This window comes from Juglans microcarpa x Juglans regia, chromosome 8S (assembly GCF_004785595.1).
Source record: "Juglans microcarpa x Juglans regia isolate MS1-56 chromosome 8S, Jm3101_v1.0, whole genome shotgun sequence".
Classification (NCBI taxonomy): domain Eukaryota; kingdom Viridiplantae; phylum Streptophyta; class Magnoliopsida; order Fagales; family Juglandaceae; genus Juglans; species Juglans microcarpa x Juglans regia.
In genome coordinates, this window is record NC_054609.1 from 18055679 (window position 1) to 18071619 (window position 15941).

General features: G+C 35.9%; 1 long non-coding RNA gene across 1 annotated transcript; it reads right to left on the reverse strand.

Moving 5' to 3' along the window:
• Positions 1 to 3125: 3125 nt before the first annotated feature.
• On the reverse strand, positions 3126 to 4394 carry LOC121244847. Its single transcript, XR_005936498.1, has 2 exons — positions 4326 to 4394; positions 3126 to 3427 (listed from the first exon to the last, which is right to left on the reverse strand). It is a non-coding gene; the product is annotated as an uncharacterized LOC121244847 (long non-coding RNA).
• Between the last annotated feature and the right edge of the window lie 11547 nt (positions 4395 to 15941).

Sequence of the window (15941 nt, forward strand, 5' to 3'; positions counted from 1 at the left end):
GCTGGTACGTACGTAGGAATGATTAATAAATATATAGCACGCAATATGAAATGTCCTACCACCGCCTACGCAGTGGACAAGTAGTACTACTGATCACAATCTTCATCCATAACTCAATTAATTAAATTATCGAGTTGACTTTGCAGATCAAATTAATGATCAAAGCAAGCAGCTGGAAGCTGCTCGATCTGTGGTTATCAGTATTCGCAGCTTTGCGTATTGATATTGAGAAGATTTCACCGGAGTTTTCTAGTTTTATATGAACCTAATGATCTTTCTTTGCAACGAAAGAGGAGAAAAGAAAAAAAAAATTATATTTATAGTCTTAAGATGTATAAGTTTTATATATTTTTTTTGATAAAAGTGAACTTTAGGATATGCAAAAAATTATTTTTAATTGTGTACTTTATTTATTTTTTTTTAAAATGAGTGTGCGAGATTTGATATCGTTTATTTTCGCAAATGGAATGAAATGAGATGAGATGAGATGAATTGAAATTAAAATTAAAAGTTAAATAAAATATTATTAGAATATATTTTTTTAATATTATTTTTATTTTAAGAATTAAAAAAATTGAATTGTTTATTTTATTTTATATAAAAATTTAAAAAAATTATAATAATTAAATAATATAAATTGAAATGAGTTGTTTAAAATTCTAACTAGCATTACTAAAAACGCATACGCAGGTCGTCGGAGAGACGAACTGATCTCGCCTTCCCTTTTTCGACTCAAGCGTGCGTATCAATGACGTCATTGTGCTTTAATAGATCTAACGTAGCCTGTTGGTAAATCTAGATTCTGATATCAGTGTTAGTTGAAAAAGTCTACACAACCTCCGGTCTGTCTATCGCACGACACACTTTTGACGTGGCCACCCTAGTTCGTCACCCCGGTTCGTCGCCCCGGTTCGTCACCCACACCTACCCTCACTCTCCCTCTCTGCTCACAATCCCTCTCTCTCTCACGATGCACCCCAACCCAGAGTAAAGCTCACTATCCCTCCTTCTCCTCACTACACACCCCAACCTTCACTCTCCCTCTCTGCTCACAATCCCTCTCTCTCTCATGACGCACCCCAACCCTGAGTAAAGCTCACAATCCCTCATTCTCCTCACGACGCACCCCAACCTTCACTCTCCCTCTCTGCTCACAATCCCTTCTCCCTCACCTAGACGAAGCCCGACCCCTCACTCTCCCTCTCCCTCTCCTCTCTGTGAACAAATCCGAAGCCATCCACCTTCACTCTCCCTTCTCTACGCAGCCCCCCCACCTTTCAGTCTGCCTATCGCTGCGAAGCCCCTCACTCTCCCTCTCTGCAACCCTTCTCCCTTACTCAAACGAAGCTGCAAGCCGAGCACGTTTTTAACCCGTCGCTTGGCGCTTGAATCTAGGGCAAACTTGACCCATAGCAGTGAATCTAGGGCAAGCGGCAAGCTCGAATCGACGGCAAACTCGACCCCCATGCTTCATTTGATTTCAAATCCCCTTGCGTCCAGAAATAGCGTCGATTTGAACACTGTTTGGAGGTTGTTTTTCGTAATTTATATAACCTATATAACAATTGAGCATTTTGCTTCCCTGCTCTTTGATGATCTCTTTGCTTGTTTTTCTGGGTCTAATACTTGCTTGTAAAATAATTTGATAGATATTAAATATATTGCGTAGAAGATGGGCACTGCGAAGCCCAACTTGGAAAAGTTTTTTGAGGAGAAGAAGCACGTCAGGAACCCTCTTATTCCTATTGGTAACCTCCCATTCTCAGTTTCCATTAGTCATTTTTAAAAATTTAATTTTCCTATTTATACCTCCATTTGGTTTTTTTATTGTTCTTTAATGTCAGATTTATGTTTGTTTCTGTCAATTTGGGACTTTTCTTATATTGGGTTAGGTTATGTACGTCTACATTTTTCTTAATCAAGAGGAAAAAGAAAAGCTTTGAATGAGATATTTGCCTCAGCTAAATATTAACATCATATTTTGGTAGGAATTGAGTTTGTGGTTCTAGTAGAAAGTGGCCCAAGTTGATGAAATTTCATCTGGGTATGGATGTTATCAAGATAGAGGGTTTCAGTGGGGTATTTAGTGGAAGAGGGATACCTGCCTTGTAGATCAATAATATTTGGATGTTATCAAGATGTGGTTTTGTAGATTAGAAAGTTATGTGCTATTCTTTAGATGCATATTACATACACACAAAATTGACTTCATGATCAAATATTTGGATCCCTCATGTTCTTTCAATTTGTAGTTTATCTTTTTGTTTCCTCGTAAATGTTATGTTTCTGTCGATTACTTTTGCTTTTACAGATGATGCTGGATGAGTTAGAAGTAGGGGGCAAAGTGTATCTTGTGTATCTGGTGATTGAACAGTCTAAACAGCTGCTCCAGTTTCATGCTGCTTCTGTAGATCTTGAAGTTACAACTGCCCCAACCCTTACATGGAAAAATGAAGAGTGACTAGAAGGAAGAAGCAATGAAGCGGTTTAGATCTAGAGAAACAAGTTAAAATGTTGAAGCCAGTAGCCTAAATGTAATATAATCTTTTGTTAAAATGTTGTTACAATGTAGCTAGGATTTATAGCACGTGAGTTGGTGTTAATTTGTCTATCCTATCCTCTGGTCCCAACAGTCCTTGTTTTGAGTAACCGTGTCCTAAATTTCAGATTTTATGGACTGTAAAAGATCTGTCTTTTTTTCTCAAGTTGATCACTTGTAATTTTTAACTCAGGACATGATTTGGACAATGCTATTCGCAAACCTCTTGAATATATGAACATATAATATATATATATATATATATATATATATATATATATATTGTAGGCGTTATCAAGCACTTCAATAAATTAAGAACATGCCTTACCCATTTTGTACCATTTTCTTTATTGCTTCTACAATCATTTACAACAAAATTTGCAAAATACAAGTCCATACCACCTTCATCCAGAAAATCTGCCAAAGACAAAAGACATCTGTAAACCACTTGGCACATCACTAAACGCCTTGATGGAAGCTGCAAATGACAAGACCACCTCCATCCACTAAATCTGCACATGCCTATTTACATTTGAACAATCTACAATTCCTTCATCTTATCGTGGAACTCATCTGTAAGCCATAATTCTCCAAGGCATTCACACCCCTCTATTCTTAAAAGCAAAATATTATCTTAATCTGTAACCCAATATTTCAAAGCACTACAAACAGCAAAATACCAAGTTTAGATACAAAATACCCCATGTTTCATAGAAACAGATTACACTATAACCCAATGCCAAAGATGCATTATCAACTTCAAATTTCTTAGCAGCAGTGACATAGTTGCATAAAAGATGCATTATCAGATCAATATTAATCTCTCATTGGAAGGCAGGCCTTTGAACTTCTAGTGTCCTTTGCATATTCAACCTTCATTGTATATACCTGTACCAAGAAAGGAAAAAAAAGTCATAACACCGAACTACTATGTATATAACTGTACCAACAAAGGAAAAAAAAAAAAAAACTCTGACACTAATACATAACTAATGAGTTTAGACTTCTAAGCCTAAGTAATCTCCACTCTCACAACAACTTTTACATTACATAATTGGCAGGTGAAGAAGACAATGTATTAAAGAGTTTTCTGTATCAACACATCTGGGAACTCTGGTTACAGAACATAAAAAACATCCATTCTCATGAGTAGAACCATCAGACCAAAGGTTGGAACCATACCATTTCTGGCAGCATAGGTTTGACTTCCCCAAATATACAAGCTTACAAAGCTTCAAAACTTACACAAACTATATACTTTTTGGCAAAACTGATGGCGCATCTTACAATCATAAATTGTCCACTTGCTTCATGATCTTAGACTACACACCTTTTGTAAAAAGCAAATTGATAATTTTTTCCCATTCTCAATCAATGTTTTAATTTATTTCTGCTTAATTATTTATTTAAACACTTTCGTAGCCAATTAATATCAATTTTTTCAAAGACGGATAGTCTTTAAAGTAAAAGAAGTTGAGAAGCTTGGTATACATCAGCAACCCAAAAACCAGTGAATCTTATACAAAATTATCCAACAAAAAACATAGTAGATGCGTCTGTGGCATGGTATACAAAATTTATGTGTGCTGTGGACAGTTGATACCATTCTCGTATGAGAAAATGTCCAAAAAATCAGCAACCAAAAACCCACAAAACACAGATCCAACAAACACAAAATCGCAGATCCATTTAACACAAAAACACACAAATGAGTAATGATAGAAATGGAGAGTTAGTGGGAAACGAAAAGAGAGAAAAAAAAAACCATTCTTTGGGCTTCTCTTACCCTTGTCGGCGGAGACAGCCGGTGATGATGTCGGCAACAAGAATGTGGCGAAGAGGTGATGGTGGAGGGGAAGGTGGGTGGGGAAGAATGCGAGGGGAACGAGGGGAGGGGAGGGGAGGGGAGGGTGGGTGGGAAATTGAATTTGGATTTTGGGGGGTGGTTCTGGGAAAGCATTTCAAATGTAAGAAACGAATCGTTTTCATTTAAAAAAAAAAAAAAAGGTGTGCGGAGGTTGCATGAACAGTAGGCGGTTGAGTAGCTTAACTCGTGTTAGTTACATGGTTATGGATCTCTCTCAATAATTTTGTGGGATAAACTTAACAATTTTGTGAGATCTTTTTATGATTGTATTATTTTAGAAAAATGTTTTAATTGTAAAAAAAATTATAAAAAAAAAAATTATACAAATAGATGTAGCTCGATGGTTAGATTGTAAAGTAACTCAAACAAATTAGATAAAATTATATCAATTTGTGAGATTATTTTTTATAATTCTTTTATAGATATAACAATACTAATTCTCTTAAGATTGCATAATGGATAGAGTTATTTTAAATCTCAACTCTATTTGTACGGCAAGATGATCTTCGTAACCAAACGCTACGTGAGAGCGTTTCACCTATTTTTACTAACGAAAAATTAACGTCTTTCTTGCTTTTCCTTTTCAGACGAAATAAGCTTTTACAGTTGGCTGAGTAACTTTGAACCCACCCACCCCCTGTGCCTCACAGTGCATCCAAGGCTTTCGTCTCCAGACCCTAGCTTGTACCCAAACCGTGCCGACTCATCTCTGCCATCCAAGCCAGGTCGCAGCCGTACCCAAAACCACTGTGCCTCACAGTGCAACGAAGGTTTCGAAGACCATTTTTGCAGATCCTCCCCGAGACTGCACAGACCATTCAACATGGTGGTTGGGAAGGACTCATCTCCTGCAAGCGCATTGACACCCCTGCTCCGCAACCAGTTCTGATCACGCGTGCTTGGTAAGTCCCTTCGTCCCAGCTCTGCTCATGCTGCCCCCATTGTCCTTCTGAATCACTTTCATTTTGAACCTAACGTTAGATTCCCCTGCCCCTGGCCTGCCCTAAAGTTATGCCATGTACCTATTACAAATACACCATGCCGAGACCCAACAAACCCATCACTCCAGCTCCTCGCAAACACTGCACCCACTTCGCAGGTCTAGTGGTAAACTCCGTTGGTCTCATTCTATCACCACGACGGCTCCAAGGACGCGCTCCTTCCAAGTATGTGAATTTATTTCCGTGCGAGTTGCATTGCTATGTTGGATGTAAATGTATTGATGCTTTAATGTTGATATGCTTTGATGTTGGATATGCTTTGACGTGAGCCACAACTCTGTGTATGGTAGACAGATAGGTCCCTGTGGATAGTATGTTTGAATTTACAAAGTTTTTAAAATGTATCTTCAATGGTATTTATGAAAGTGGTTTTGTAGAATCTGTTTTTTAAGGTTTTTCTTAAAGTTATTTTATCATGGATGAGATTGGCAATTGATAAGGTGACATAATTAAAAACTTTACCCCGAAGAGAGAAATGAAATTAACTGTAATATATAAGATTCCAGACCTTCAAACTCTTGCTTGGTCGGATGTAGATTTCCTTGTGCTTTTAACTTCTTAGGCTTTACCTCTTTAGATTAAGCTGAAATATAAGATTAGCCTCTGTTTTGGGGATGAAAAGTGGTTGCTTTGCTTGCCTTTAATCGTGCTTTTGGAGTTTAATGAGATAGGTGAGTCAGATAACCCTTTTTTAAAGCCAAAATACAATAACATGCTTGCGATCTGACACTCTGAATTCCTTGAAGATGGAATATTATATCACCATTTTCAGTGAGATTTTGTTAAAATGTTAAGATACATTCCTGCATATTCAGTTGGGTGGCAGGGGAACTTGGTAAAACCCTGTTGTACATTACATAATTTTATTCGACGGTGAATCCAGATGACTGGTTATTCGAGGAATGGAGAGCCAAAAGGCTTGATCCAAATGGTCGTGGTGCGGTTACTGACGCAGCAAAACCGCTTCATCCTGACATGAACATTGAATCAGCCCAAGTTATGGTTGCAGTCGGGGATGAGATTGCCATTGCTATGTGGGCAGCTAGAGGTGGTTATTGAATATTATTTCCATTCTATGGCATTTATATATTTTTATTCTCAGTGTAAGGGTGTTCTTTATAAAATTAAATTATAACAATTTGGAAAGTACATTTTCGTTGCTGTAATGCGAAGATCAAACGGTCCAATTTTTCCTAAGCAATGCATAATTGTTAATATTGACATATTTATTTTAATGGGATTGGAAAGCCAATAACGAACAAAGTTGTTTAAATTATAATACATAATTATTATGTCTATTTCTTATAATAGACATTTTCGATATTTTATAATTACGGCTTCATTGGATGGATAAAATTTAATGTAAACAATAATTTATTAATACAAAGAATAATTTATTAATGTAAAGAATAATTTTTGAATGCAAAGAAAAATACGTATCAAATTACATAAGGCTTTACAATACGAAAAATGCAAAGAATAATTTATTATAATAAATTTGTAAATTTATTTTATATTAATTATGCGGTGTTACCATTTTTGGGTTATATATTTTATTATTTACCAATTATCTATTAAAGTTTATTTAAAAATAATACTTAAATTATTATAAATACTATGCGATCAATATCCACAAGTCTCAAATCCCAAAGAATTTAGAAAAGTTACTATGATATATGATTTTTGCCGAAGCTCCCCAAATCATCCCCTTTTTTTTTTTTTTTTTTTTTTTTTTTTTTTTTTTAAATTTCCTTTTGTATCTTTTTGGAGTTTAAAGTAAGAGAGGCATTTATATACAAAGTTTCTCTTATAATATTTATTAAATATTTAATATTATTTAAAAAAACCCAAATAATTATAAATGATGTAGACGAACTATAAAATCTGGATAAAGATTTTGAGAGATGTTAACCTTTTTAAATTAGTGTTAATTAATTAATGACAAAGAGGCTGTATGCGACGGAAATTAATGAATTGACCAACCCTAGAATACAGAGGATGGGTCCGGCCATCTTTGCCATAGCTTAATACGGCCATCTGTTCATTAATGCCATGCAAAAGTAATTTTGGAAAGACTAAATTATCTCTATAAAATATCTTTATATAATTCTATTTTCAATAAAACGTATTTTAAAAAAAAATGATGATACTATTATTATTATTTTACAGCTTATTTTATAAAAAATACACTTCAATCTTCTTTAAAATAAAGTTGTACGTAGAAATTGTTGTAAGAACATTATGGTTGTATAATTACTTTTCTTCCGCTTAAACAATTATTTCTTAAAAATGAAAAACAATTAATTGGTTAAGTATTAAAATTAACAATTTCTCATAATTCTGTAAACATTACTAATTTTTTATATTTATGTGAACTTTTATCAAATGCATGTGAATGCGGATGGTACTGTGCTTTACAGTACATCCACTTAAGAATAGAATAACGTTTTTACAAATTAATAAATTATTATTTAAACAGTACCCCTAAACATCGTTTATATACCGAACCTGTTGATCAGAACATAAACTTGATAGCCAGTTTTGCAAATAATAATAAAAATCAGGGTTTTAACAGATATAAGCTTACCACCTTATAAGAAGTTTTTATAGGGTCACCATTCACAATAAGAGAACTAGTAGTAGACTCAACTTAGTTTAGCTAGGTTTTATAAAAATCCACTATAATGGACTCAATAAATGAACATTAATTTTAGCCCAAGATTTATTCACAAGAGGCTAGCTAAATATAATTTTCACCATAAATAATTCTCTTCCTGCTGCCTGCTATTCCTCCCGCACAAGAAGAAAAGATAAAGAAAAATTTATCTTACTCCCACGCAAGAAGAGAAAGATGGAGGAACAACAAGCTTCAGTTGATGTGCTTCATGCCAAGATATGACCGTTGAAAAAATATAGCCGTTAAAAAAATATATCGGAAAAAATATGACAGTTGAAAAAATATATCAATTAAAAGAATATGACCATTGTAAAAAAAAACCGTTAGAAGATTATATCCGTTAGGAATAATATGAATGCCAGAAAATTAATGTGTACTTTTTAATAATGAATAAATATTCAAATTACAATTAGAATTAAAATAAATGAAGAGATCAAAATCAATATTTTAATAGAATAGTGATAGATTTGGAGAGTTTGTTATTTGGTTTTGTTGAAAAGTTTCTAGCTAAATTTATAAAAGTGAATTCTCTAGCCAAATTTTGGTTAAATTTTGTTGAGTATACTATTAATGCTCTAAGTACTTACCACTAAAGTCGGCAGCTTGACGCTACTATTTACCAACCAGTCGTACTAAGTTACATTCATATCTCACTTTTAATAGGATCTTCATTTTTCAGCATGACTTAGACATTAATTTTATCTATCAATATTTTTTTTTTTTTTAAGAAGAGGATGGTACCCCAATTTTATTGATAGCCCTCACTTTTGGGAGAGAAAAATCGTGGTTACAACCAAACACCTAAGGGTTACAAATAAGTATAAAGACAAACCCAGGTATCAAAAACCAAAAGATCCAACCACAAATTAAGAAAGCCAAAAAATTATAAACCAAATAGAAAGAACAACCCTAAGAAACCAACCTGTAAGAAGAATCGAGAAGCAAAAACCAAGTACTTCCACTTTGATAACCTCAAATAAGGAAAAACAATTCTGTCCATGTGAAGAAGGCCTCTTAACTGACTAGATAAAATATCCCTATCATCAATCCAGTCCGTATTTAAATTCCCAGCACCATGCTTAGCAAGAAAATCAGCCATAACATTACTTTCGCCATAGATATGAGCAATTTTATAGTCCATGCAAAGAATGCAAGTTTGGATCCCATCCCAAAAATCTCCAAGATACCAAATATTACAAATACCCCTAGTAACCTAGTTGACTAGAAGTTGAGAGTCTGTCTCAATATGAACCCGATAAAAGCCAAGTTGACAACACCTCCTAACTCATTCCAGTAAACTTCTCATTTATGCAAAATTATTAGAGCCCTGACCTAAGAACACAGAGTAAGCCACACACAACTTACCACTAGCATCCCGAATAACACCCCCGGCACCAGCCAGACCTGGATTATCCAAACTACTGTTATTAGTATTAAGCTTCACCTAATCTTGCTGAGGCCGAATCCATTTCACTAGAGTAACCTTCTTAGCTTTAGGAGTTAAAATCGGAACATTCAACCTCTTTAAAATAACATCATACTTCGGGAGCGTCAAAGATTTCATAAACACTTGCATAACACGATGGATTCAGAATTTAATAACATGCCAAACTGACTTAACCGCATCAACCTTACCCTCATACCGGACTTTGCAACGTTTATCCCATAACTTCCAAGAAACAATGGACTGGAGGAGACCAAAGATAGTCCGAATGTGAAGAGGAATGCCCAGCACGACGAAACTAGAAATTAACTTGCTCCTGCCAAGTGCGGAAAAGACCCATATGCACACCTAATCGAACCGCTGCCAAATTCCATATTTGTCTAGCAAAATCACCTGTACAAAGAATGTGATTGAGATCCTCAAGATGACCCACAAAGCAAAATTACATTTAAAGACCATAGGAATGCCAGCTATTTTAATATTCTCATCCACACTTAAACAGTTATTAATAGCTTTCCACATCATAATGTCAGTTTTCTTAAGGAGGTTAGTATGCAAATCCATTGAGCCCAAGGTAAAGAAGGCACCTAAACTCTAATATAGTACCAAGCACTTTTAGTATTAAAATTACCACCATTTTAACTCTTCCAAATAAGAACATCATGCCCCTCTTTGCGCCTAGCCAAGAAATGAACCAAATAATTAGCTTTTTGGAAACCCACAAACCTTTCCAAGAGTAGAGTATCCCACCCATTTTCAATACGACACTCTTTTATCTTCAATAAAGGCTTCTCAATCACCGAGTACTGGTCATGAAGATGATCATCTTCATCCCAGTTATCATACCAGAAAGAGATCTTTCCATCTCTCACTAACCACTTAGAATTATTTAAGACGTCCGTCATACTATTAACAATAGCCTTCCAAAATTGAGTACCCTTAGACAGATCCACTAAGAGTAAATGATCACCTCTAACATACTAGCCTCTAAAGAAATCCGCCCACAATGAATGCCCCGAAATCAATCTCTAAGCAAGCTTCATATTAAGAGCCCTTTGGATATTCCCAAAATCTTGAATACCCACCCCACATTCTTCAATGAGTGTACAAATATTTTCCCAAACCATCTATTTTCTCTTATCTTTACCCTCTAAATCACCCCAAAAGAAAGAGCTCAAAAGCCTATTCAACGCCGTGGGAACCACTTTTGGGACATGTAAAACATCAAGAAGATGAGTGGCCATGCTTGACAAAACATGCCTCAAAAGAATAATTCTACCACCTGCAGAAAGTAATTTCATCTTCTAGCCTGCAATTTTCTTTTTAACTTTCCCAAGTAACTCTCCTAAATCAAAGGCTTTCAATCTACCAGTCACAAGAGGAACATCCAAATATTTGAAAGGAAAAGACCCTTCATAAAAGCTAGTAATGTGAAGGAGCAAACTCTTTCTGGAAGCCAGAATAAGTTTAGAACAATAAATAACACTTTTATTTTTATTAATGACTTGACCCGATCAGTCCTCATAAATCTTCAAAACATGATTCAAACCTCGCATAGATCTTTTATCACCATTAGCAAAGATAACAATATCATCAGCATATATGAGATGGATAACAAGTAGAGTACCTCTAGCTTGAGAGAATTGACCAATTTTGTCTTGATCAAAGTAATGATTGAGCAGACAAGAAAGCACCTCTTGCATAATGATAAACAAATATAGCGAAAGAGGATCACCTTGCCGCATACCATGTTCACCTTTGAAGAATCCCATAGGAGTGCCATTCATCATAATGGAATACCAAGGTAAGGAAATACACGCCTTAATCAGATCATAGACTTGAGGAGAAAACCCAAAAGCATCCAAGACATGAAGTAAGAAACACCAATTAACCCTGTCATACGTATTGGACATATCAAGTTTAATCAACACATTACCCCAATTGGATTTTTTGTGGAGAGAATGGACCATCTTCTGAGTTAAACTAATATTTTTAAAAATATTACGACAATGGATAAACACCCATTGCTCCTGAGAGATCATTTTTGAAAGTAAATTCGTCAAGCAGGCCACAATAATCTTAAAGCGGATTTTATAAATAATCGAGCAAAGGCCAATAGGCCTGAATTTATCAAAACCAGTAAGCTTTTTCACCTTAGGAATCAAAACAATGTAATAAGCTGTATAGAACTTGGGAAAAGACTTTGTATGGAAAAAATCAGAAATGACTTCCAATAAATCAACCTTAAGAAAATCCCAACACACTTTAAAGAAGCCAGAACCAAAACCATCAGGGAAAGGACTGCTGTCAATAAGGATACTAAAGAGAGCATCTTTTAGTTCAACCATCGAAGGATCTTTACAGAGAGAGGTTCTCTTCTTTAGTGATCATAGGAGAAATTAAGTCACTCAAATTTGGCAGATGTTCTCTACGACTTTGGCCCAAACATTGTTGAAAGTACTCAACAAAAACCTGATGGATTTTAAGCGGAGAATGTAACATAGTTCCATCAGCAAGACACATGTCATTGACCATTTTATGCTTTCTAGAATTTAGAATAGTATGGAAAAATTTAGAATTTTGATCCTCATCTTTCAGCCAATGTTTCTTAGCCATATGAAAAAGTCTCATCTCCTCTCTATTCTTCCATGTAGATAATTCCAATTTAGACACCATGAGATCATAGTCGACCTCAGCATTAAAACAAACTTGGAGACTATTATCTAAACTCTCATTGCAATGTTCAAGATCTTTGATAATAACATTAGTTTTACCAAACACATGCTGAATCCACTCCCTTAAGGCCATCTTAACCCTTTTCAATTTAGAGGATAATTTATGAAGCCCAAAACCAATCCCTTCCTGTTTCCAAACCCCTTCCACAAAGCTGAGAAAATCCGTATGATCAATCCACATATGCTAAAAGTGAAAGGGACTAGCGCCATATTTAAAAGAGTCCTCTCCCATTTGAATCACCATAGGAGAATGATAAGACATGATAATAGACATTCCAAAAACCATTTAGAAAATTAGAGTGAATAAAGCATATATCTAACCTAGCCCAACTCCGAGCCAACCCACCTTGGCCATTGCACCAAGTCATCCTCGGGCCTTTAAAATACATATCCAACAAACCATAACTTTGTAAGCAGAGGTTAAACTCCTCCATCACAGAAAACTAGCGACGATGTCCACCTCTTCTTTCCGAATCATCTTTAATATTATTAAAATCATCACAAAGAATCCACTGGAAATTACCACTACCAATAGCCTCCAAATCCTTCCAAAGAACTTTCCTCTCAACCCGATTATAATTGGCATACACAACAGTAAGGATGAAGGCATGAACATGCTCCTCAATCTTCACAGTCACAAACTAACTAGAACTTGCCAACCATTGCATTGAAACTGCCGAGTTCTACAACAGACAGATTTTGCCTTCATACACTTCATTAGTAAAATAAGAATCGCAATTAAACCTACTAAAAAGACTAGAAATTATATTCTCAAGAAAAAAGGTTTAGCAAGAGCAATGATATTAAGTCTATAAGTATTAATAAAATTTTTTAAATGCAACTGGGACGTACCAATTCACCTTATACTCTAAAAAATAATAGGACTAATTATAAATTAAGTTTGGAGGGGCATATTACCAACATGGTAGAGCTTTTTGTCTTTACCTTACCAGTAAAATCTTTTGGGGCTTCTGCATCTGTGCAGTAATAGTTTTGCATATCAGCCCGCATCGTGTCCCTATCAATTTCATTGTTAGACTAAGTTTCTTCCATAGTGTACCTGGTCAATTCCTTCTCGCTTTGAGCAACAAAACCCTCAGCCAAAAGATTGACCAATTGGTACCATGTCTACATACTCAGAACTTTGTTCAGCTGATACTAGCTGTATGGTATCCTCCAAAGTACGTAACACCCGGTGCTACATCCATATCATACCCCACAACACAAGCTGATGAACCTCCACCACCACCATCTGTTTTGGACGTTGAAGGTTCCATATTAAGCACGTTGCATGGAACCAATTTAACAGGTTGCACAAGGACATCCTCCAACGCCGGCATAACATGTTGCACAGGGACATCAATACCTTCCTTCAAAGCCTCCAAGCCACCCGTCCCTACCACCTTATTACGTTCAACAGTGTCATCCTCTCCTATAATGCCATCATCTTCCTACAAAACACCTTGACCCTCAAGACCCAACATCGGCTGCTCACCATGCTCCACAATCAGAGTGCCCCTTTCGACCTCAATTTCCACTATCGGCTTCTCAAATTTTTTTACCCAGACCTGCCCTCCCTTGGATTGATTCTTCTTGGTATCTCTACCCATTCTGCAGGTCCTTTCATTATGTTCCTGTGATCTACAAGTCCGACAATAAGCCGAAAGTGTCTCGTAAATAATCTCTTGTCTTATACTCCATGGCATTCCAGGTATACCAATCCAAAAATAAGAGATGGGCTCTTTTGATGCATCTATCTCAAGACAAACTCTTTCCCCGTCCACTCTTATTGCACAAAGAGTTGGATTATTACGTCGGATAAACCGTCCAATTGGTGCCGTAAGCGTTTTCAACATCGACGTATGAAAAAAATTAGGAGGAAGACCAGGCAAAAAGACCCATACCAGAACGCATGGTGGTTCACTTTCTTCATCAAAATCCGGCGTCCATGCAAACTGCCGATTAGGAACACCATTAGCGTCGCATGACTCTCTGGAGAGAGCTTTATGGAAGTCTGCTTCATTGGACATTCGGACAAACACGTTTCTTGGCTTTTGCATCGATGACACCACAGGAGCACTAGCCAATCCCCACTGACTTCGAAGGAAGCCACGAATGGCATCTAGAGAAGGCCTCTGCTACAAGAATTTCAAGACTAATGAGAATCTAAAAGGCTAGACAGTGCGATCCAACTCTTCCACAGAAAAAGGAAGCAGAGCTCCCATTCGATCAGCTTTGGTGGACGAAAAGAAACATCCATCTCAAGAAACAGTTGCGAAACCGCAGAGACTAGTTTAGAGAATGACCAATGATGGCTTGCCGAGTCTGGCAAGGCATCAATGGCTGCCATGCAGAGGCTGCCAAACGTAAACGCAGCAACGACTAACCAAAACCCTAGTAGAGCGATTAAAAAGAATCCTTTTTGTTTAAGTGTTATTTGGTTGTTGAGTAAACTCGAGGGAAAGGATGGGAAAGATTGAAGCTTTTTATGGGTTTTTTGCAGGATGTACCGAGAAAGACAACGGATTTGAAGAGGAACAATGGTGGTGTTGTTGCTTTCCAGCCTTTCCAAAAAGAGAAAAGTGGTGGGAAAAGTAGTGCATCAGAGGGAAAAATGCATTTTTCTCTGGCATGGGAGGCGGTGCCAGCTGTGGGGGTGGCTACGACGAATTTGTTAGCGGTAACAACCACTGGAGGGAGTGATGGAAATGACAAAAGAGAACAGAAAAAAGGGCAGTCTGAGAGAAAGTAGAGATTTAGCACGTACTTGATGTCCTTACCTCTATCAGCGTGACTACGGTGACTGGCGAGAGGCTAGAACTTGTTTCTAAGCGTTGAGCCCAAAGAACGGACCTTGATTTGCATCTTCAAGCTTATTCTGCTCAAAGTAATCCTGAAGCTCCTGAGCCTTCTGTCTTTTTAAAGCCAATGTAACTTTCCCACTTCACTTGCGAAAGGATCGTTAATGAGACAATATTTACTCTTTAGACTCACCTGAAACTCATTATTTTTATTTTATTTGAAATTAGTAGTATTCATTTATTCTAAAATATGAGATATTTTAGACATTTTATGTTATGTTGACTATTAAAATGACTAGAATAGCTCACCTTTTATTTCACTATTGCGATCTGGCTGTAGGGGCAGCTCAATACAAATTGAGACATAAGGTGAAATTTAAGTGATTTATTTGTAATTATAATACAATAAAATATAAATTATTATATGAAATATTTTCAAATGTTTCAATAAAATGAGATTTTATTTAAAATTTTTAAATACAATTTTTGTGAATTTATATTTACAGCAACAACTTAAAATGAAGTCTCAATGCAGATTTTTTGCTAGTAATTTAGCAAGATCTTAAAAAAATTATTTAAAATATAAGTAATTCATTATACTACCTATAAAAAAAATTCATTGTATTAAATATTAAATTTAGTATTATAGGGCCTTGCACACATTGAAACTGTGAAATTTATTTAAAATTTTATTTAATGAAATGGTTTTTATTTTTGAGGGCCTTATATAGATAATGACCTAAATGACCTTACCATTGAGCCGGCCCTGAGCCGATAGGTTCTCTAGTTGTGATGCACATACCGATGCACATCAACAAATTATTCCTTTTTCTATGGTTAGATATCATTTGGGATTTTAATCAAAATTATGTTTTCT